At 45.1% G+C, this 5,864-nt stretch overlaps 1 pseudogene; it reads left to right on the top strand.

The window, feature by feature from the left end:
• The first annotated feature begins 1,610 nt into the window (after positions 1-1,610).
• LOC127032145 (olfactory receptor 6P1-like) lies at positions 1,611-2,576 on the top strand (annotated as a pseudogene).
• The last annotated feature ends 3,288 nt before the right edge of the window (positions 2,577-5,864 follow it).

The following is a 5,864-nucleotide window of genomic DNA, read 5'->3' as shown; positions in this document are numbered from 1 at the left end:
CTGTCTACCTGGCCAGTGCATCTGAGTTCAGATGGCTTTCCAGAGCGGTCACAATTGTGCACTGTGGGATACCACCTGGAAGCCAATACCGTCGAATTATGGCCACACTAACCCTAATCCGACATGGCAATACGGATTTCAGAGCTACACCCCTCGTCGGAGTGGAGTACAGAAATGGGCTTTAAGAGCACTTTATACTGATATAAAGGGCTTCGCTGTGTGGACGGGTGCAGCGTTAAATCGGGTTAACGCTGATAAATTCGGTATAAACATATAGTGTAGACCAGGCCTTAAAGACTAACAAATTTATTTGAGCATAAGTTTTCATGGGCTAAAACCCACTTCTTAGATGCAGATACAGACTAACATGGCAGCTACTCTGAAACTTAACTTCCATAGACACCTCTGAGAATCTCAGCCTGGAAAGCAATGGGGATTCGGTCATGGTAGGGTCAATCTACGCTTTTCCATTGGAAACAGATGCAGGGGATGGATGGGAAACCCCTGCTAATACTTTGAAAGCCACTGCTGTTGTATGTGCTCTTGTAGCCACTAATGTTGCAGTCATGATCAGTGATTTGGTTCCTAGTGGCTATAATTTGGAACAGTGCACATCCAGCAGTAGATAAGAAATGAGATAAGATTAGATTATGCTGTGCAGGGGCACTAGAGGGCAGAGGAATGGGACAGGTGTAGCGGTGCTGCTAAGTGGACAGCAGCCAAAGTGGAAGGGCAAGAAAGGAGATGTTATGTTGCTAAATGACCAACTGAGGGAAGTGAAAAGGGAGGTGCAGCTGTATCATGGTGTATAAGTGGTGAGTAAAGAGCACTGAAGAGAAAAAGACCTCTGTGCTATGTAATGAATGTGGATAGACGCAGATGTTAAATAGTGAGAAATGAGCTGTTCTACTAAATAATGGGCACCAGGTGAAATAAGAGTCAAGAATGGGAAAGGAAAAAGAATGCACTCCTGGATAGCAGAGTTACAGGCTGTCATGCCGGGAAATGGACACTAAATGGCATCAGAGTAGAGGAAGTGAGGGACGGGGGAGGTCAGAAATACTGACTAGTGCCCAACAGATTTTAGCGACCAACACAATAATGGGAAAGTGGGTGGTATCAAGCTGTAAAGCTGAGATATGGGCAGCTATTTCCAAAAATGCCCCTAGATGGCAGCATATCTTGACTACTAATAAAGGGGCAGTGCAAGTACAAGAGAACCTCAGAGCTAGGAGCACCTTGGGAATGGAGGTTGTTCCTAACTTTGGAATGTTTGTAACTGAACAAAATGTTATGGTGGTTCTTTCAGAAGTTTCCACCTGAACATTGACTTAATACAGCTTTGAAACTTTACTTTGCAGAAGAAAAAGGCTGCTTTCAATCATCTTAATTTAAATGAAACAAGCACAGAAAGTTTCCTTGTCACATCTTTTTTAATCATTCCCTTTAGTTTTTTTAGTGTTGTTGTAACCGTGTTGGTCCCAGGATATTAGAGACACAAGGTGGGTGATATCTTTTACTGGACCAACTTTGGTTGGAGAGAGAGACAAGTTCTCTAGCTCTCAAAAGCTTGTCCCTCTCACTAGTTTTATTCTTCCTGGACTGAAATCATGGCAGACAGAGACTGGGGAAACTAAACGGCCATCACAGAATTCATCATTCTGGGATTCGGGGATCCCCCTGACCTGCAAATTCTTCTCTTCCTGATGTTCCATGTGATCTACATGGCAACCGTGAAAGAGAACACCCTCATTGTGGTGTTCATTGTGGGTGACCAGCACCTTCACACCCCCACGTACTTCTTCCTGGGCAACTTGTCCTGCCTGGAGACCTGCTACACCTCAACCATCCTGTCCAGGTTGCTGGCCATTCTCCTGACTGAGGACAGAACCATCTCAGTCAGTGGCTGCTTCACACAACAGTATTTCTTTGGTTCTCTGGCATGTGCAGAATGCTAACTCCTGGTAGTGATGTCTTATGACAGGTATTTAGCGATACGTAAACCCCTGCACTATTCAACTCTTATGAATAGCAGGGTTTGCCTCCAGTTGGCTGCTGGGTCATGGTTAAATGGTTTTTTGACTATTGCCATCTTTGTCTTATTTCTATCACAGTTAATATTCTGTGGCCCAAATGAAATTGACCATTTCTATTGTGATGTCATCCCACTGATGGAACTCTCCTGCAGTGACACTCACCTGGTCATATTGCTGGCTTTCATATTAGCCTCCATATTCACCCTGCCTCCATTCCTACTAACCTTGACATCTTACGTGTGTATCATCGCCACCATCCTGAGAATCCCTTTCACCATCAGGAAACAAAAGGCCTTTTCCATCTGCTCCTCTCACCTCATTGTGGTGATAATTTTCTATGCATCTATAAAGATTGTGTACCTGCTACCAAAACATGATATACTCAGAGACCTGAACAAAGTAGTCTCTCTTTGCTACACAGTCCTGACTCCCCTGGTAAACCCCCTCATCTACAGCCTGAGAAACAGAGAGGTCAAGGAAGCTCTGTGCAAAGCAATCAGTAAATATGTGGCTTTCACCAAAACATGCGGCGACTCCTAGAGAATAACTTAGTCTGAGGTTTTCAAAGCTGCCTGGGTGATTTAAGCAATCAGCCCGCATTAAAATTAAGTTGAAAACTCCCATTGAAAATCTCAGCACTAATGTGAAAAAGAAAAGGAGATGATCTACATTGATATGGAAAATTAACCCCCCTCATCTAAGATACATCACCTATAATAAATCATAAGTATAGATCCTAGGCCTTAAGACCACTAATACAAAGAAAAATAATAAGCTGCTATCTTAACCACTGTGGAACTGCACTCCCAGAAAACAGTTTTGTTATACGCAAACCATGATCATGCTGCTAGCATAAGGGAAAAACTCAAAAGTCCCCTAATAACCAGCTCATCACTGCCCTAAGGTAACATACTAAAAAGGCCTGCGTTAGCATAAATAATCTAAGTATCAGCATAGAAACAGCTGGCCAGAATCGGGAACTGAACACCAGACACTGAATCCCAAAGGGCCTTGTGAGGCTGGTCAGCTTGACCGCAAGTAGAATAACTGATGTCAGGGTCTTCTGACAATCACATAAACATCCATGAGGAAGTAAAAGATAAGAGCTTGCAATTTTACATATGTTATACCATATAAGGATAATATTAATTGCTCTTCTGCAATTTATGTCATATGATAGCCAAATAAGATTATGATTTATGTGTAAGCAAAATATGATAATTTATGGTTTTACGCTTTATAAGCTCTGGCAAAAATCAGTTCAGGAGAGTGGCTTAACCCTTGCTAGGGGACACGCTGTCTCTCCTTGTGTGCACACATGTATTGATGATTTATCAATAAAAGGAGCCTCAGGCTGTCTGATCAATTGACAAGGTGGTGGTCTTTTCCACAACAGCATGGACTTACTAAGACAGTCTTTATGGTCCCCCGTTGTGTCCATGTAACACATCTTCCAGGAAAGTGAGGATGTTGACAGCTCTTATCATAACTTTAGTCCCAGATTTGGACCTTAGCGTCCAAAATATGGGGGTTAGCATGAAAACCTCCAAGCTTAGTTACCAGCTTGGACCTGGTACTTGCTGCCACCACCTAAAAAATTAGAGTGTTTTGGGGCACTCTGGTCCCCCTGAAAAAACCTTCCCTGGGGACCCCAAGACCCAAATCCCTTGAGTCTCACAACAAAGGGAAATAATCCTTTTCCCTTCCCCCCTCCAGGTGCTCCTGGAGAGATCCACAGACACAAGCTCTGTGAATCCAAATGGAGTGACTCCCCCTCTCCGTTCCCAGTCCTGGAAACAAAAGCACTTTCCTCTTCACCCAGAGGGAATGCAAAATCAGGCTAGCAAATCCAACACACACAGATCTCCCCCTGATTTCTTCCTCCCACCAATTCCCTGGTGAGTACAGACTCAATTTCCCTGAAATTTCCCAGTAAAGAAAACTTTAACAGGTTTTAAAAAGAAAGCTTTATATAAAAAAGAAAGAAAAATACATACAAATGGTCTCTCTGTATTAAGGTGACAAAATACAGGGTTAATTGCTTAAAAGAAATATGAATAAACAGCCTTATTCAAAAAGAATACAAATCAAAGCACTCCAGCACTTATATTCATGCAAATACCAAAGAAAAGAAACCATATGACTTACTATCTGATCTCTTTGTCCTTACACTTAGAAACAGAAGATTAGAAAGCAGAAACTACTTCTCCAAAGCTCAGAGAAAGCAGGCAGACAGACAACAAAGACTGAGACACAAAATTCCCTCCACCCAAAGTTGAAAAAATCCGGTTTCCTGATTGGTCCTCTGGTCAGGTGCTTCAGGTGAAAGAGACATTAACCCTTAGCTATCTGTTTATGACAGTCCCCCGTAGTGTCCATGTAACACATCTTCCAGGAAAGTGAGGATGTTGACAGCTCTGTCACTCTCTCATGTTCAGCAGTGATACACACAGTATGATGGTATTTTTCTGCAGGGTGTTGGCAAAATGTTCACCCTCCGTGAAGAGTGTGTACAGCTTCTGAAACTACATAGAGCTGACATTGTGTAAGGCATTAAAATTCATTAACAGTGAAAGTAAATCCCTGTTCATCCCATCCCCTGTTCATTCTTTCTCTATGTAAGATAATAAAGTCTTGTAATCAAATTCAGACTGTCTAATACAAACAAAACACCATGGGTAACATCATCATATTTGTTGCTATTGCTCGTTTCTTATGCCCCTAAGGATACAACGCAGAATCCAGCCAGAGCTCAGGTCACTGTTGTCCATCTAAGTGGAAAGACCAGTGAGGGACGTGGCAGTGCTCCGGGGACGGGCGAGGATGCACACTCTGGCAGATCAAAGGGCGGATCCAGCAGGAGGGAGCGGGGGGAGGGGGCGAGGTTTGGTACCAGGCCTCTGTGGGGCACAGAGGGCTGTCTACCTCTTGCGGGAAGTGGAATGACCTGGCCCCAGCCTGCTTCACTCCCCTGGCTCCCAGGCTTGGGGAGAGGAGAGAACCACCTACCTTGCACTCGCCGGTAGCGTGCTGGGAGCCAGGGTTGTGGACCAGGCTGGGGCTGAGTCACTCCACTTCCTGCAGGAAGTGGCCAGCTCCCATCCCCTACAGAGGCCTGGGGCAGGGCTCCACATAATGCCCCCACAGAGGCCTGGGGCCAGCCTCACCTCATGGAGGCCTGGGCCCCCACACAGCCTCCCAGCAATAACTAGGGATGGCCTTGGCCAGGGGCAGGGCTCAAGGTGGAAATTTCACCTAGGGTGCAAAATATCCTTGCACCAGCCCTGAGTGTGGACAGACTGCAGCGCTTTCCCTACTCAGCTGTATGAAGGCAGGTTTAACTCACAGCGCTGTACAGCAGCAAGTGTGGCCATACTTTTAGTGTCATCTGCAAACTTGCTGAGGGTGCAATCCCTCCCATCACCCAGATCATTCATTTTGTCAGATACTTACAGTAAAAGTCAGGGACGGGTCACAGGCAATAGAATATTGTGACAATGTAGAGGCATTGTGTAGCTGTTGAAATGGTTCTGGGGCCCCCACCACTGTTGGGGGCTTGGAGCTCCAGGGTCTCCCTCCACCCATGTCTGGCAGGTCCCCCCTGCCCCCATCCCACAGTGTCAAGGAGCTCTGCAGTCTGACTCACAAAGGCCTCATCCCCCAGCCTCTGCTTGAAGCAAAGCTGATCAGAAGAAAGACTTACAAAAAGCAATGAAAAGGCAGTGGGAGACACTCCTAAGCCCCTCCAGACAAAGGTGATATAATTAAGGAAACTCCCCAGCATCATTTGCTTCAAAGATGGGAAAGGGAGGCATCTCTATTAGCACA

Source organism: Gopherus flavomarginatus, chromosome 12 (genome assembly GCF_025201925.1).
Source record: "Gopherus flavomarginatus isolate rGopFla2 chromosome 12, rGopFla2.mat.asm, whole genome shotgun sequence".
Lineage (NCBI taxonomy): Eukaryota > Metazoa > Chordata > Testudines > Testudinidae > Gopherus > Gopherus flavomarginatus.
The sequence above is the reverse complement of the archived record's forward strand: the minus strand, read 5'-3'. Positions and strand labels throughout refer to the sequence as shown.